The sequence below is a fragment of the Falco biarmicus genome, chromosome 5 (assembly GCF_023638135.1).
Source record: "Falco biarmicus isolate bFalBia1 chromosome 5, bFalBia1.pri, whole genome shotgun sequence".
Classification (NCBI taxonomy): domain Eukaryota; kingdom Metazoa; phylum Chordata; class Aves; order Falconiformes; family Falconidae; genus Falco; species Falco biarmicus.
The window spans coordinates 85,966,206-85,982,948 of record NC_079292.1 but is presented as its reverse complement, the minus strand read 5'-3'; the positions used below and the strand labels follow the sequence as shown (position 1 = coordinate 85,982,948).

At 49.5% G+C, this 16,743-nt stretch overlaps 1 protein-coding gene across 4 annotated transcripts in view; it reads right to left on the bottom strand.

The window, feature by feature from the left end:
• BOC (BOC cell adhesion associated, oncogene regulated) overlaps window positions 1-16,472 on the bottom strand; it is a 56,994-nt gene extending 40,522 nt beyond the window's left edge. For 2 of the 4 annotated variants that reach the window (XM_056341336.1, XM_056341337.1), the window contains exon 1: window positions 15,939-16,472. The gene's annotated coding sequence lies outside the window, so the exon portion shown is untranslated. The remainder of the gene's footprint in view (window positions 1-15,938) is intronic. The other 2 variants (XM_056341339.1, XM_056341340.1) reach the window with 1 other exon arrangement.
• Between the last annotated feature and the right edge of the window lie 271 nt (window positions 16,473-16,743).

Here is a 16,743-nt window from a genome sequence, read left to right as displayed (position 1 = left end):
TACAACCTTAAAGAGATACTAATGAAGAGATATTTACTTCAACTTCCCTTTCTCTGCTCCCCTCCTGGATGCTCACCCTCAGTTTGCTACTGTGCAACATCCCTGGGGCAATTAAATCAGCAGCCTACACAACATGCAACATTTATGGCCCAAGGCAGTCACAAACAGAGCAGTACATGCCTGCGGAGGTTTTCCACACCCCACACCTTCCGACAACACAATTTTCTCGCACAGGAGGCTGGCTCAAAACAGAGAGGAAGAACTGGCGCTGTGACCTCCGAACAGTCCCCAGCACAACCACGAGCAGTGCAGGGCTCCTTTGGCCAAAGGACAAGGTGTTTCCCAAGCATCTTGTACATCACGAGGCAACAATAGTCCCCGACTTCAACAGGAACAGCTGAAACAGAGTTCAGCAGCATCCCAAATCCCACCAGGAGCTTCTGGAAGGGCAGGAAACAGCACAGCAGTCCTGATCCCTGTAAGGAACATGCTGATTTTTTTTTTTCCAGAGGCAACTGCACGAGTTCTGGACCTTCACTGATAAACAAGCATAGATTCCTCATCCACTCGTTACGGTTTCCAACAAGGACCTCAGACTGTTGTTAGCATTTAGTCCCAGGAGCAGACTTTGGTTTGAGACCATTCAGGTCACCTGGGCCACATAACAGAACACAGCCGTATTTTAGGTCCAGGGCTTTGGTGCTTCCCTGCACGGCAGAAGTGGGACGACAAAGGGTTAAACCTGGTATAACCTCAAAAATCACTCTTTGCTTTCCAACGCAAGAACATCTTTGGCAGGGTCCCCATCTGGGAAACGACATCCCGTCGTCCCTCCTCACTTCCCCCTCTTCTCCCCCTGAACTCAGAACAAAGCACTGCACTGCCCAACATGCTCCTCCACTGGTTTCATCTTGGTCCAAACGCTTCTTGCGTTTCAACTCCTGCCAAAAAGAAATGCATTAAAAAAAAAAAAAAAAAAAAAAAAGGCATGTGTGGGGCAGGGGGAGAGGAAGCAGAGAGAGTAGAGGGAAGTCATTAAAATGGAATCTTGATTAGCTACCAGTGGTGGAAAAAGGAAGCAGTGGGGAGAGGACATTTTTCTCTTGTGATATGTCATCTTCAAGCTGAAACCAGCAGACCCAGAGGAGACAAGACTCCTGCACACGATTCTCTACCTAGGACCAAACCTAACTCGCTCTACCTTTCCAGTCCACCATGCGCCATCCCACCATAGTGTGAAGAGGCATCCTCTTCCTCAGCACTGTTCCCTGCCAGTCACTGCACGCATTACTCACCACCCTCATTGCTGCAGCCCTCCCAGCATTCCCTCATCCCGACCTGAGCCCCCACGGGCAGAGGGCTGGAGGACACAGCACGCTGACCTGCCCTTGCTGGCCTTTCCGCCTTTGATACCAAACACAAAGGCTTGGCCATTGCAAAGCCATAGGGAATCCTGGAGGAAATGAGCCTGGAGGAGAGGGCTTGTGCGTGCTCTATGGATAAGCTGGATGGGCCAAATGAAGAGCCCCAGACTGACTCTATCTCCCAAAGAGACACCCTCCAGACCGGGGTGGGTGGGGAATATAAAAAAAATAATCACATTGGCTAAAGAAGGACTTAAAAGCAAAAAACCAAAAAAACCCAAAAAAAACCCAAAACCAAAAAACACACCACCAGTCCGTTTTGGAGAGTCTGTAATAGCTGAACCCAGGGAGACACAGAGGATGTTTTTTTGTTCCCTCAGTACAAAAGCCCTTGGTTTCCTTTCCTCCTCGTTCCAGCATTTCCCCATCAGGGGTGTCAGAGACAGTTCAAGGCCTCCCAGCAGCGCAGACAAAATTGGGTCTTGGTGCCCTGAGGACAAGTGGCTGGGGGGGACATGTACAGGAACTGGGGAGATTTGGGGAGCCCTGAAGAGCTGGGCAAGCTGAGCCTGCTGCCTCTGGAGGGTGGCTAAAGGGTCACCCCTCCAGCATCCCTGCAGCTTGCCACAGGCCAGTGCTTCCCTCCAGGGTTTGGCTTCCCAAGGTGTGACTTTGGCTCACAGGCTGCAGGGCTATGCCATTTTGATTCCCCAGGGCTTCTTTGTGCTATAGCTGGCGCTCTGCAGCATGTCAACGGCAGGGAGAGATTAACTCCTTTAAGTATCTCATTACTGTTATATTTTTAAACACAGCTGGTTGAAAATTTTTCGACAAAGCCATAAATAAATAAATACTTCAAGGAAATTTCCTGCGATTTGAAAAGTTTACCTACTGGTCTAGCCTTTATCAGACAGTATGCTTTCTCCAGTATGCATAAGCTCCACTTGCTTTCACTTTCTCTCCTATAAGGACCAAATCCATTGAACCATCAATACAATTTCAAGATTTCACTGCCTGTACTGTTTGAGATTTTAACAACCACTCCGCTGACTGATAGAGCAATCATATATTCAATTTCGTCCCACCTGATGACTTTCATTTTCCTTGTAAACAGTGATAACCACCTCCCAAAACCCAAAGATCCAGACACTGAAAACATATCTCCCAACTCTGTCTGCAAAATACTTCTTTTCCTGCTCCTCAGGGAAGAGACAAGAGAACACAGCCAACTGCTACTCTGATCGGCTTTCCTCCCTTGCAGACCATCCTGCATCTTACCAGCTCCTAGTCCTAGGCAACTTAGTTTAGAAAGCAATCAGTTTCTACAGCTGTAGTCAACATTCAAAATCACCATCTGTCATGACATACTATATAAAATAAACAAGAAAGACAACACCACCCACCACCCTCTATTAACAATCCGTTAAGGAAAGCAAACAGTCGCCCACTTCTGAAGAAGCCTGATACGGGAGGCAGCATTTCTCTTTTAGCCCATCCCTGCCTGCCAGTGGCAGACAAAGCCTCTTCAGCAGCATCTGTACAAGACACTACGATTACGTAAATAGCAAATAATGTCTCGGGCACAGCTGAGAAAAGGGGCTTCAAGTGTGAGGCTCTGCACGTGGAGCAAGGGAAGCGCTTGCCCCCAAGAAGCTGCCTTCCTATAGTACTTCTCATTTTACCAAGATGGTGCCCATTTAAACCCCCTTCACCTCATAAGAGATGCCTTGGAGCTCCCAGCCTCCTCACCCAAATGCTGACTCGCTCCTTGTAGCCCAAAAAAGGAAACAGATTCATGACCAAATAGCTTCCAGTACTTTTTTTTCCAGGCTATTGTTATGTGACTGCATTTGGAAGTAAGGGAGAAAAACAAATACATGACTGTGGTCAGTGTCTGTCCTAGAATATGGGAAGAAAAAAAAACCCAAAAAACCCAAAACAAAAAAACCAACAACCAACAACCCCCAAACCCAATCCTTGCTTTATATGTTTAGTCATTTTTGGAGAAAGCTGTAAGCAGTAAAGAGACGAAGAAGAAACGACATCAGCCCCTGGGCCTTGGGGGATGACAACAGGAGAAGCAGACCAGAAGTGAATCTATTCTCCATCTACTGACGTGCATTTTTCAGCCCAAGAAATTCTTAAAAGCCTCAGCGACACTCTAAGCCAAGAAGTCTACTTCTTCCTCTGCTGCAAAGGACTAAGATGCTTTTTGTACCATGAGTTGCTTTACCAATTTAGAAAGTCTTTTTCACACAAAAAAATCACCTTTGCTTGAAAGACACCAGTAGGCATTCCACAGAAAAGATCAGATCATCCTCTACTAAGACTCACCCAGCAGTAGTCTGCAAGAACACAGCAAACCTCTGACATTTTCTTGCTTGTCTACCAGGAAAAAAAATAATTTAAAACTCTTTGGATCTTCCAAAGATCCTTACATTACTGTCCAGTAAAGGAACATAAGGAGTATTCGATTCTCTTATTTTAAAGAGGCTCCTTTAAGACCTTAGTATTAGGTACTCTACAAAGCCACAATAAAAAGACATCCTCTGCCTCAAGGACATTTATCTCTAATTGCTTACAGAGACTGTCAACACTTTCTTTGAGGAGGGAAGTCTGTGACTGTCCCATAGCACTAAATACCCCTGAAAAAAAAAACTTTCACTATTCAGTGCAAAGTCATCTGTAGACGAGCTAAGTCAGTACCTACCCTCCGTATTATGTTAAATACTGTCACTTGCTACAGGCCACAAATGCAATATTAGAAATGGAAAGGAATACGGACTTCCCCCCCTCCCTGTAGCAACTGGGAAAACTCAGCTATATAAGGGAAATACAATCTTAGAATTGCCAATAGGGGAATTATTGACCATTTCTTAATTTGGAAAATACCATAAACTCTTTTATGGAAAAATAGTCCTCAGCTTTGAGGCAATGCTGCTCCATGGTTTTAAATCCAGCTGTGCAGCTGGCACACTCTGCCCTGCGATGGGTAAAGCAAGCTGTTCTCACACAGTCACATCCACAACACACTGCAGGATTTAATAGTCCCTCATGAAAGAGATAAGCTATATAAACATAAACCGTAACAATGGGACAAAAAGCAGCTTCCAGAATTCCCTCTGCAAGCCCAACAGGGAAACAACAATAACTTGCCTCTGCATTTCTCGCCAGCTGAAATTTGCCTGTTCCTACACTTCGCTGATAACAAACATCTGTTGGGACCATCCTTCCCCATACAAGAGGGGAACACATCCATTGCAGCTTCAAGGCTCTGGACAACCTCTGCTGTAAAAGCCACAGATAAACCTCTGCTGGTCTTACGTACCTACAAAAGCATTACATGGAAAATGATTTTTTTTTTTCTTCAGCTCCCAAGTAGTTAAGGAGACCTTCAGAAAAAACACAAGATGCCTCTGGTGGGGGCAATCTCTTGAGGTCCATAACAGATGTGCCTTTCTACGGATCTTTATTCTAGGGTCTGCCTTCCCTATCCTTATCTAGCACCAACTTTACTCATATATTTCTTCAGCAGAAAGCTCTAGAAGCCCAACGTGGCAGGTTCCCAGGTAAAGCTGTCAACCTGTGGCTTATTAACAGCTCACTGAGGTTTTTTGGCCAGCTGCCTTGCACACACTGGCACCTTGGTGCGTGCCATGTCCACCGGCCCAACTCAGCTGCTTCTTTGGCTGCCTGTAAGGAGACAGGTCAACACAAAACCCTCCCAGTTTGCAAAGGGCTGTGAGATTGCAAACATTGGCAGAAATGTGAAAATGTTGCTTTTGAACCCCCAAGCCCCAATCCACCAGCCAGGGGGAAAGAAGGGCAGGAGAGACATGGCTCTCCTTTCAAGGAGGGTATTTCTCCAGAATAACCTCTGGGGAAGCAGCAGCCCTGCCTGCAACTGCAGGCAGCCACCCTGCCCGGGCAAGGGCTCCCCGAACCCGCTCCAACACGCCGGCGCCCTGCACTTGCCCCAGGTCAGCGAGGGCTGGGAGCACCTCTCCGGCAGCGGGCTGATGCCTGGGGAAGCACCCCTAGTTGTTCCTTATCAGCCTCCCCCAAAACAAGTAAGGGCAGGGACATTCAGGATGTGGCCCAACAAGCCTTTCTCAGCCCCGGCAACTGCTGTTGGCGGCACAAGGACCTCAGGCAGAGGAGGGGAAATTAAAAACAGAAAATGGGGAGAAAGGGGGGTATGAGGGCCTGGCGGCAGCCCCTGCGTCCCTTGGGAGGCAACACACATGAGGGGAACAGGGGCATGCTAGCAGCCTCAGCTGCAATCCTGTTCTCCCCTCCCCACTGTGGGGTCTCAGGCAAAAAAAAGCTTCCCTGATGAAACCAAGAGGGATGTGTGTGCCAGAAGCGAGGATGAGATTATTTTCCCCAAGCATGAGGAGCGATGGGTGGCACAAACCCATCTTTTGACACCTTCTCCGTCCCACGGCCTGCCTAATTCAGCTAGACAGAAACGAAGGCAACAGCTATGTTGATGTCTTCTTGCAGTCTTTCATGCACAAGGGGTGACCTGGGACCAACAGAGAAGAAAAAGACATAACTGTGCAGCTGTCTAGCATCTCCCACCACTCTTTCACTCCCAAGGCACTGACTGAGCCAGGAAGGAACTGTAAGGCCCCAAGCACCTCATCTAAGATCTTGTCTGTACTTAAATTACGTGGCTTGCAGAGGGAATATCAAACCCACTTGCAAAATGGAGGAGTCCTGCTTCAGATAGCCTTTTCCTGACAGCAGAGCAAGAAGCCGTATCTTCATCCAGCCACAAAGAGCTCCTGGCAACACAGTGCCATTAAAACCAATATGTTTCAAAGCTTTCCTTTAAGCGAAAAGCCCCTGACAGCAGTTCAAGCTGTTATTTGGGCAGCAGCAGGGCATAGCCACAAGCAGCCCCCAGGAGTTTGCCCACAGCTTTTTGCAAACAAACAGGTGCCAGAAGAGGATGCATATGCATTCCCACCTGTTCCCCAAAACAGTGCTGTTAAGTCAGACAAAAAAGGAAGGGTGAAGGAACTTGCCCAGGTTTCACTGAAACAATCCTATTCCCTTGAGAGATAGTTCCCAATTACCCCATCAAGCTAGGTTTTGTTCGTGTTCTGCCACTGGTGTCCACACAGCTGCTCCATCCTGGGCTACCTGTGCCTGCAGGGGTTGGGTTAGCATTCAGGTACCCCCGTGTGTCCCCAGTCACATGCTCAACATGGCCTGCAGGTCTCAGGAAGAGCAGCTCTTTGTAACCCTGCTGCTCCTCAGCCCTCTCCCTGCAGCTCCCTACAGCACGAGGTACCTCTGTCCTGACCACAGAGAGCTAAGCAACATCTCTTGCACCCGGGCCACAGCGCAAGCCACAGACTTGGCCTTAGCAGCATGTTAGAGTGCCAGCTTGCGCGCCGAAAGCCAGTGCCTCCAGAGCAGGAGCACAGTCCCAGACCCCCTGAGAGAGAAGGCACACAATATTTACGTAATGAGATTGTTTTGCTTGAGATTGCATGCTGCAAGCAAACCACTTTCATTACACTGGCTCTCTGCTCTCCCAGCTATCTTTCAAAGCATGACGCCGCAACTGAAAACTAGCTGACAGGAGAAAACTTCCTTTCCTTCCCTTTCAGCCATGCGCTCTTGCTTTCCACCTGCTGCTCCCCCAGTGCCCCAGCAGACCTCCTACTCAGTTGCCTTCTGAAGACAGGCAGGAGTTTCAGCTCTGCCAGACCGGCTGCCCGCCCCAGTACGACGCACACCACAGCGGCAAGATGCTACTGACACCACCTGCAGCTCCAAGCGCCCCATTTGGGCAACCAGTTACTGGAGTGCATGAAGGCATATCACTTTTGACTTGTGTGAGCTGAGGGCTAAGGAAGATGACACTTTGCTATGGGACAACTCTTAGCTTCAAGACAGGCAGCTCTCAGACAAGCCCTAGAGATGCTCAGCTCTGACCTCCTCTTCTGAAGGGATGGGCAAGGTGGAGGATGGAGCACAGGACGAGGTATCAGGCAACGCGGGGTCTGTACTAAGCTCCAGTCCTGACCTGCTGAGTCACTCCAAGGAAAACATGTCATTTTTCATGCTCTGTTTTTACCTCCTGTTCTGCATTTGTCCTGCTGCTTAGAATGGGGATGTTGGAACCATCTCTCATTACAAGTTAGCATGGTATCTAACATAGCTGGGTCCCAGCCTCGGTTAAAACCTGTAGATACAACTGTAATCCAAATAATAATTTTGGTTTTGGAATACAGTGATGGGGAAGATGGCATGGCAGGCCTTTCTCAGGCCTTCATCCAGAGAGTCAATATTAAGAAAGCTCTACTTATCTTCAATGCTGGAGCTATGCAAAAACTGGGTTATACTCACGTTTTTGTGGCTGCTGAAACTTTTGCTTGTTTGCTTGGTCACTAGTTTGGGAAACTTTTTTAAAGGTGGTTCTTTCAAGTGGCTCAGAGGTTAGGGATGTCCAAAGTTATCCCGGGGGAGATAGATTATAGGGTAGAGTGTAGGTCAGGCATCAACGATAAACACAGCTTGCCACATTGCTCCTGACGTTGTTCTCTTTGTGCTCCTTTTCTCTCCTCCCCAGACCTGCAGTCCAGGCAATTGTGAGGAAAACTGGACAACCGTACATTTATCAAGTATGTTCCTGCCTAACTTGCTACATGATGTAAACAGTTGACCCTTGCTCTCACAAAAGACAACAGGTTTCAATCAGCAGGATCCCACGGCTCGTGCTGCGTGTTTGCGTACCAGGCAAGTACAGCCAGCTCTCATTAGTAAACTGGAGACTGTCCTGTGAGATACAGGGCGGGCTCGTCTTGCTGTAGCCATGTAAACAATACTGCTTTCCCTTAATAATTCCCCAAATTGGCCGCTCCCCTCTCAAGGGGGAAGCAGGGTCAGCAAGCACACACCCAGGCTGCCGCAGCTCCAGCTCCATGTGTTGGTACTGACCGCCCTTTCTCAGCATCTGTCATCGAGCTAATGGGCCACATGGTCACTGAGCACCATTGACCATGATCCTGCGACCTTCTCCCTCTCTGCTGGCTGGGCAGCCATCTCTGGCAGGGCCTGGAGCTGGGGTGTCAATGTCCAGAGCTGCAAGGTCCTCAAGAGCAACTAGCCCTTGTGCTGCCTTGGACTGTCTCTATAGCATTACAGAAGTGCTCAGGCACAAGCTGGCACGCAACCAGGAGCTCTGCTCCTCGCCTGCTGGGAAGCAAAGACCCTTTCCCTTCAGTCCAGCTCCAGACACCCCAAAAGCAACATCAGAGCTAATGGAACAGTGATGACGGACACATCCAGAGCAGCTCACATGCCTCTGAGGAGACCTCCACGCTCCAGCTTCTCACAGCCCTGTCTTATCCATCATACAAGCCTCCAGGTCCAGAGATGGCTGACAGCTACAAGCCAGATACCTATACACCCCTCAGCTTGCCAAGCAGGGCAAGTCCCCACAGGGACTTAAAAGCTAGCAGGTATCAAGCCTTCCTCCTGCCAGGGTCCCGTGGTCTAGCTGGCCATGCCACACAGCTCCAGAAAGAGCCAGTGATGAGGTGCTCCTCGTTGGATTCAGACCCCATTACAGCTGGATAATTGGGCCATCTTGCTCTCCTTCTGCCCACAGGTTCTGGCTTAGGAGCTGCACTTCAACTGCTTGCAAGCAAAGATGTGCCCGATAGCCACTTTTGAAATAAACAGTCCACTTCCAGGCAGGAGTAGGTGGTCAGGACTAATTTGGGCAGCTGTTACATTGGTGACAGCAGGACCATACCACAGACCTGCCAAATGTGACTTTGTGCTTAAAATTGAGGGGAGAGCTGTCTGGTCTCTCAGTGCACAAGTCTCATTGACTCTCTACCACATCATTAAAGTCACTCCAGGTGTTTTTGAAAAATCCCACCCAGCATGGTTTTGAAAACATCTCTTGATGCCGGGACTCAAACCCACCCCTTCAATCTGACACTGCTTGGGTTTGTTAAACAAGCGGCTTTCTTCTAGGGGGAAGAAAAATAAAAATCACATTCCCATCACCATTCAGGGGGCCCAAAGGAATCCCTCACTGACAGCGGCAGGCTCTAAAGAAGCAGGGCCAGCTAGTCCTTTTTACCACCCACAGCTGAGGAATGTGCAACCAAGCACCACCTTCCTGCCCCAGAGGGGACTGCCATCCAGCGGAGGGCTGGAGCGACAAGAACACTCCCCACGTCAGCTACAGCTCAGGGAGCAACTTGGGACAGAAGGCACTAGATGAAATAAACTATTATTCAGCATCCAGTGTACTATTGGCTTCCAAATAATTGTCTATTTGTGTGCGTGCATGCACAAGAATCCTCGCTCCATGGTCTTTGCCAGCATATTACCAGCGCTGCGACTCTCCAGGGACAAGGCCCATACTTGTATTCAGTCTCAGCTTTGGATCTCAAACACTAAGGTTTCAGATTTTGTTTTAAAAAACATTTTCTCTGGCAACTGGGCTGTTAATGGATTTGATGTTTTTACTCTCGCCTCCTCCCTACCTTTAAAAGCTTGGCACCAAAGGGCTTCTTTGAAGATAAGGCCAAATTTGCAATTTAAGGGGAGGAACTTCATAAAGCTAGACGTGAAGGGACGGGGTGGGGAGGGGGGGGCATGGACCAACTCAGGAGCCACTTTGCCTGTTGAGATGTACGCTGTACAGTACATAGGATTACAATGGCCTCTCTGTACCACCGCTGGCTGGAGCCATAAATTCACTGCAGCTGTAGTGCTACTACCTACGCTTCACTCCCCAAGGGTCACGCTCAGAGAGGGGCTTCTCTACAGCCGCACGCCAAGCCTACCCTCCAAACCAAAAGCGTCACGAAGCCCTTACAGAGCTCACATCCACCCAGCACGATGTCCCTAAAGGCAACCACAGGAGCCGCCCATTAGGGCTGCCAATGCCACAGGAGGCTCTGCTGAAACCAACCATGGTACTTATCCCAGAGGTTTTTGAAGAGCCAGCAAACCTCTGGTCTCTCCTGATCTCCAGCAGACCCTTTCCCAACACCACAAGGAGGCAGGGAAGTGCCACTTACAGGTTTTTGCAGGTGGAGAGCAACCTGCCCCAACCTGAGGGGAAATCTGCAAGCAGCGGGGAACCAAACCCAGCTCTCCTCACATCCCAGGCTTGCGCCCTACAACACTGGCATCACTAAGCGAGGGGGCTGCTCTACCTAAAAGTACCAGGATAAATCACAGTGACATTACCCGAGGAAGCTGCGTTTTGCATATAAATGCTATATTCTAGGCCAGCATATCCACATTTGAGGTTTATTTCTCAAAGACAGCCTCAGTAGGTTTATATCACCACAAGCTTTCTTAACCACACTAAGCTCAACACACTGATTCACAGGGCTCTGCTGAACCTGTCCTTTTGTTAGCTAGAAGAAAAATAAAAAGCAACCTCATTTTGATATTTGAAAGCTAATGACAGTTTTGACGTGCATTCTACACCCTTTTCCTCTCCACTCTTACGACCTGAAGAGCAGAAAAAGGGCCTGATGCACAGTCTTTAGATGCACTAGCTTGTTCAGACTCGCTGACATTGCAACCAGTGAACACATCCTTGCATTTGGCAGGGCCCCAGGACTGTGGCTGTGCATAAGAGTACGACCTGCTGGCTAATCTCTTTGTCAGAGTGGACCTTAGAGAGCCAGAATGGCATTGCCAGCTCAGAGTGAAAGACTTGCTGCCTACACCAGGCACAGAAGTTAATGAAAAATGACTGGTTTCCAAAACACCATCTGGCTTTCACAGACATATATAGAGACACCACAGCCCAAAACCTCTGTGAACTCAACAACAGTGGGTTTTCATAGGGGCAACATGCTGTGGTGTGGTTTGGACTTCGTCCAGCAAGCCTCCACCACACTGCACGGGCACAAGGTGCAGTCACCATCCTCACGTCTAAGGGGAGCTCAGGGAAGGGTTTTGGCCACAGGGCAGCAGCCTCCCCAGAGCAGCTGAGCAGAAAGCAAGGGTAAAGTTTGGCTCTCACCTCTGCGCTGGCACACTGCCCATGAGGAGGGCGAAGAAGCTTGAGCACGTCCCACACGCTCCCTGAAGCACATTTCCCTCCATCGATCCCACCAGTGCCAAAATAAATTGGCACTGCCTCTTACTCAAGAGCTCCTGCAACACACAACAGCAGCCCTGAAAGCCCCTCTCAGGCACCCTGTCTGTGCTGTGCCAGGTGCTCTGCTAACAACCTCATCAGGGACAGCTGAGCCTCCCATCCCATTTATCCTTTTGCAAGGAAGAAGAGAGTCCATTTTAATAAAAGGAGATTGCAGCATCCTCAGGGCAGGGATCTGTTGTTCCCTGTTTATGCAGAAAGCCCTGTGCCACCTGTGGCAGCTTTGGGACTGTGTAAGCATCAAGTGTTTTTTTTCCCTGCAACAAATATCTTTCTGAGCTTTTCAGCTGACTTGCTTCCACTGCATCCACTCTCTTTTTGTCTTAGCTTCCCATGGACACTCATACAACCGTGTTCTAGGAGCATGCTGCTGGGGAGAGCAGATTTTAAAAAACTCTTATGAGCAAATATGCATACAAAGCAAATTTTGAAAGCTTCCCATCCTGCAAACAATCCCTCCAGAAAACCAGCTTCAAGCACACTCTTCAGCCAATGAAGCACCAGAAACAATGTCGTATGATTCAGAGCCAAGAGGAACTAAACCAAACAGCAGGAAATAAAAAAAGATGCTTGTGATACCTTTTGTTGAAAAATTACCCAAAGTACATTTAGAAAACTGGAAGATGATATTCACCCCTGTTCTACCTAAGGATCTGCAACTCATTTAGACGTTATTCGCCTTAAATTGTTCTCATGGCCTAGGAAGTGGATACATAACAATCTCTTAAACCAAGACTGACCACAGGAGCACCAAAATACACAGCAGCAGGTTTTTCCCTCAGGATGTTTTCAGTCTAACCAGAAACAGGAAGTCTCCAAAGATTTTGCAAGAGAGCTTTTTCCTTGTGGGATATCCCATCTTAACTGTAGACTTTGCACTGCAAAGTTTTTAGCCCGGGAGGTAACGGTTTAAAGCCTTGGTCCATAAACATGCCAGCAGTAATGCATCTAGTCATCTTTACACATTAAAGAAGTCCAAGGGAATTGTGCCTCATACCTCTGAGGCACTCGGTTTCGGGCATTAAGATGAACAATCCACCCTTATTTACTGCTGAAGAAACCTTTGTTAACCTGGAATTGTGCTGGCCTACTGCTGCTGTAACTTCTTGCAGGCTAAGCAACTGAACTGACACTAACTGAGCCCAAGGTCTCTGAAAACCCACCTGTGGGCCAATGTGGACTAAAAGAACCAACGGGGTCCCCAGTGCACTCTTCCCTGCCACTGCTTCCCTGCTTTGTAAAGCACGCAAGGGGCGGGGGGGTTGGGAGACAGCCCGTCTTTGCTTGGGAAAAGGGAGTGAATTTCAGAGGCGTGGAGGTGCCTCTCCACCCCTGTGACAGTCCCGAGGAGGCTCACCATGCCAGAGCGGGTCCTCCCTGGTGTGCCTGAGCTCCGCTCTGAGAGACACGAGGGTGGGTGCCGGTTGGCCAGCAAGAGTCAACATGGATGGCAATATCTGCCCCGCCACAGCACTCACCCCGCTGGCACAGGGATTAGCCCCATTTTCTGCACGGGAAAACTAAGGCACAGGGCTGCGGAGGATATTGTTTAAGCTCACACAAGGCATGTGCATTGGCTGAGGACACAGCCCAAATACCTCCACATCCAAACCCAAGCTTCCATCTAAAGAGTGCCCTTCCTGACCCACAGCCCAGGTAGGAGTGGTAATAGTTCTTTTTTTTTTTTTTTTTCTTCCTGTGCTTGTTACCAGACTGCAAGGTTTCTGTGCTTCTAAGAACATGCAATTCAGGAAAAGGCGGGGAAGCACTGGCAGGTAGATTTGGCAGTGATTCTGTCAAGTGTGGCCATTCAGTAACAATGACGAGAAACTACAAAAATTCAGGTCTGCCCTAAATGGATTAGTTTTCTTAACCCAGGAAAGGAATTTTCCCCTCTGCATCACTGGCAAGGATGGGGACAAAGCAGGTTGTTCGCTTCACGGCCCCACCTGCAATGCTCCTTGCTCAGCCAGAGGCTCCAGCTGGCTCCCAAAGGGCCAACTCTGCTGGTCCTAGTCAGGTGGAAGGAGCTGTACCAGCATCCTGAAAGCACTGTGGGGCTCCCAGTTTGGTACTGAAGGCTTGGAGTGATCTGCCTGCTGTTGGTTTTGAGGACACAGCAGAATTTCAAGGAGTGAGGGGGACTGGGCAATGATTCACCTGTCCTTCAACAGAGCAAAACTCCAAGCTGGGAGTCTCACACTCGTAAAGCTGGAAAGACCTCTGCAAACAGCAGGCACTGGGTTTCCCTTTGCAATCTTTAAGAACCTCTTGCTCTGTGCTTCTGTATCATGTCACTACAAGGTACAGAAAAGCTGTATTTTACAGACTGTAGGGATACAGAGCACCCATAAGACTTACACACCAGTTTGTAGCACATACATTCACCGTAATACTTCTTTGCACCAAGCAGAGAAGAGATGTGTGTAGATTCAGCTAGTTGTACTGGGATATCTCTCAAAGAAAGGTCTTGTGGGGGTATGTGTGTATAAGAGAGGGACAAAACTGAACTTGCCTTTTAAATCTGCATGGGACCCTTGTGCACCCTTCAGATAAACCTGCCTCATCTTCCCAGTGGGAACTACAGCAGCAGGAGAACTGCACTGTATCTGACTTCAGCCCTCGCAGCAAACATTTACTGGGACCTCGTCTGCGTTGTACATGCAGGATGAATCCCTGTAGTTGTATCTAGAGGGGAGGGTTAAGAAAAGTACATGGAACAAAACTCCATTTATTTCTTGTCAGAGAATATCATGCACCCAGCAGGGAGCTCACAGCTCTCCCTAATTGTCCTATTTACTTCAGAAGATCCCAAGATGACTCCTATTAGCATGGAAAGTTATTTCACCTTCATTTCTTTAGGTCACTTAATAAACGGAACAAGTCTTCACTGCAAACCCATGATGTTTCTGCTGAAATACCTCCCATAAACCTCAATATTGAATCCATTAAATAAAAGTGTCTGCATGTATGTATATATGCATAAATATGCAAGAACACTCCTCTTAAACGTATACACACTGAGGCAGTTAGTTTCCAAAGAAAAGAAAACTAAGATAAAATCCTACTTACAAAACGCCCACATTCTTCTAATATTTTCCACGGTAGTTTTTTAGCCCATGGGAAAAGAAACTTTAATGGCAGATTGCAAATGAACGTATGAAAAAGACACGACGGTAATGATGTAGAAATTAAGAGAAGTGGGCACTAAGAAAAAGAAGCAATTTAAGACATGCTGGGAATTACATGTGGGCACAGAGCGTGTGTGTGTGTGTGTGTGTGTGTATTCCTGTTATCCCACTCACATAATGCTGCAGAGAGGTCAACAAGAGAGTTTCTTTAAAACAAACAAGGACAAAAAAAACCCTTTAATAGACCTGAACTGCCTTTCGCACAATGCCAGTGAAATAATACTTGGGGTACCAGAATTAGCTGGGGAAGTGCCCAAAGATACCAGATTTGTATTTACCTTTTGCCAGCCAGGGGCATTGGCTAAAGTCTGCTATTAATTTTCAAAGTAAGTATTAACATCTTCAGAGCACTTGAAAGAGTCTCATTTGGACATGGCTACAAATTCAGCATCCCACTTTCTCCCCAACACATCTTCTATTTACAGTCACCATCCAGCGGACCTGCCAAAGTTGCAGTCCAAGCAGCGAGGCACATGTGCACAAATCCTACAGCATCTCACCGCTTAGCAGAAAATTACCTCCCCTGACCCAAATCGCTCCTCATCCTGGTACCAGGGTTAAAAACTCTATGGTCTCATGAGACAAGGACAACAATTTTACCCGCAGATTGCCCACCCCCGCTTTCCTTTGCAGCGGCAGCCCCTTCACAGGGCACAAACCGAAATGCCTTCGCATCCGCACGAGCTGGGTCTCGCCTGCAAACTCCCATCAGCTTTTGACAAGAGTTGGAGCAACGGAGGATGACTCTGGGGTTTATTTTGCACCGCTTTTCCCTCTCTCCACCGCACACCATCCCACCTCAAGCAGCCAGCCTGCGGTGAGGACGGGGCGATGTCGTGGACCAAGCTTTTGGGGAAGTTTCAGCCAAGCGCTGGAGCACGGCGGGGTGTGTGCGTGCAGTGGGCCCTCCATTAACGCCAACCGACCGAGGAGGAAGATGTGGAGGGAAACGGCTGAGCCCCCCACATTTCACCTGCCTCAGCGACAAGCCCCGTACCGGTGGGGACCAGCGGGTCTCCTCCCCGCCTCCCCTGTCAGGTCTCCCTACGCAGACCCCCATCCCCGCATCCCCAACACCAACTTCCCAAACTGTGACACAAAGATTGGCTACCGCTGCGGCCGGCTGATGAGGGGGACAAGCCCTGCGCCCCGCCGCCCGCCACGGCCGCCCTCCCGGCCCCTCGCCACCCCGCCGGGCCCGCGCCCCGGCGCTTCACTCACCGCGGTCTCCAGCGGAGCAGGCGGGGGAAACACAAAGATGCCCCAAACCAAGGGAAGCAACAAAGAGGCTTAACTCCAGGAGCTGGGAACTTCCAGGCCGGATCTGCGGGGAATTCAGCACACACACACACAGAGAGAGAAGAAAAAAAAAAAAAAAAAGAAAAAAAAAGAAAAAAAAAAAAAGAGAGAGAAAAAAAGAGAAGGGAAAAGCCTGTTTTGGGGGGGAAGGGGACGGTGGGGGCCCTTGGTTTGGGGGGTGGTTGTGTTTTTCCTGCGGGCTGCCGCTGGGGATGGGGGGCCGCGCAGGGCTCAGGCGCGGCGGGAGAAGGAGGAGGAGGAGGAGGAGGGAAGAGGCGCCGGGATGCGGGAAGCCAGACCTTCCATACGGGAGACGGCTTTTGGATGACTGAACTCCCAAACAATTCCCTGCTCTGGCTACTCCTGCCCCAGAGCCTCCCTCCTCCCCTCCCCCTGAGGAGGAGGGAAGAAGAGGAGGAGCCAGAGGAGGGAGAAAACTCGAAATAAAACCCCTTCCCCAAAAGCCAGGCAGCGGCCGACCCCCGTCCCCTCTGCCTCCGTCCCCCGTCCCCCCGTCCCCCTCCGGTAACACTAACCGGCATCCTCTGGCCGGTGCTACCCCCAAGCAGGCCGCCGGCACCGCGGGGCCCTCCCCGCCGCGCTCCCCCCGGCAGGCGGAAGCGGGAAAGTTGGGCCGAGAAGTTCGGCCTGGGCGGTGCTGGCCGCCCGCCCGCCGCGGGGTCCCGGGGGGGCTGTGGCTCCCCCAGGCCCAGGGGGACCGTGGGGC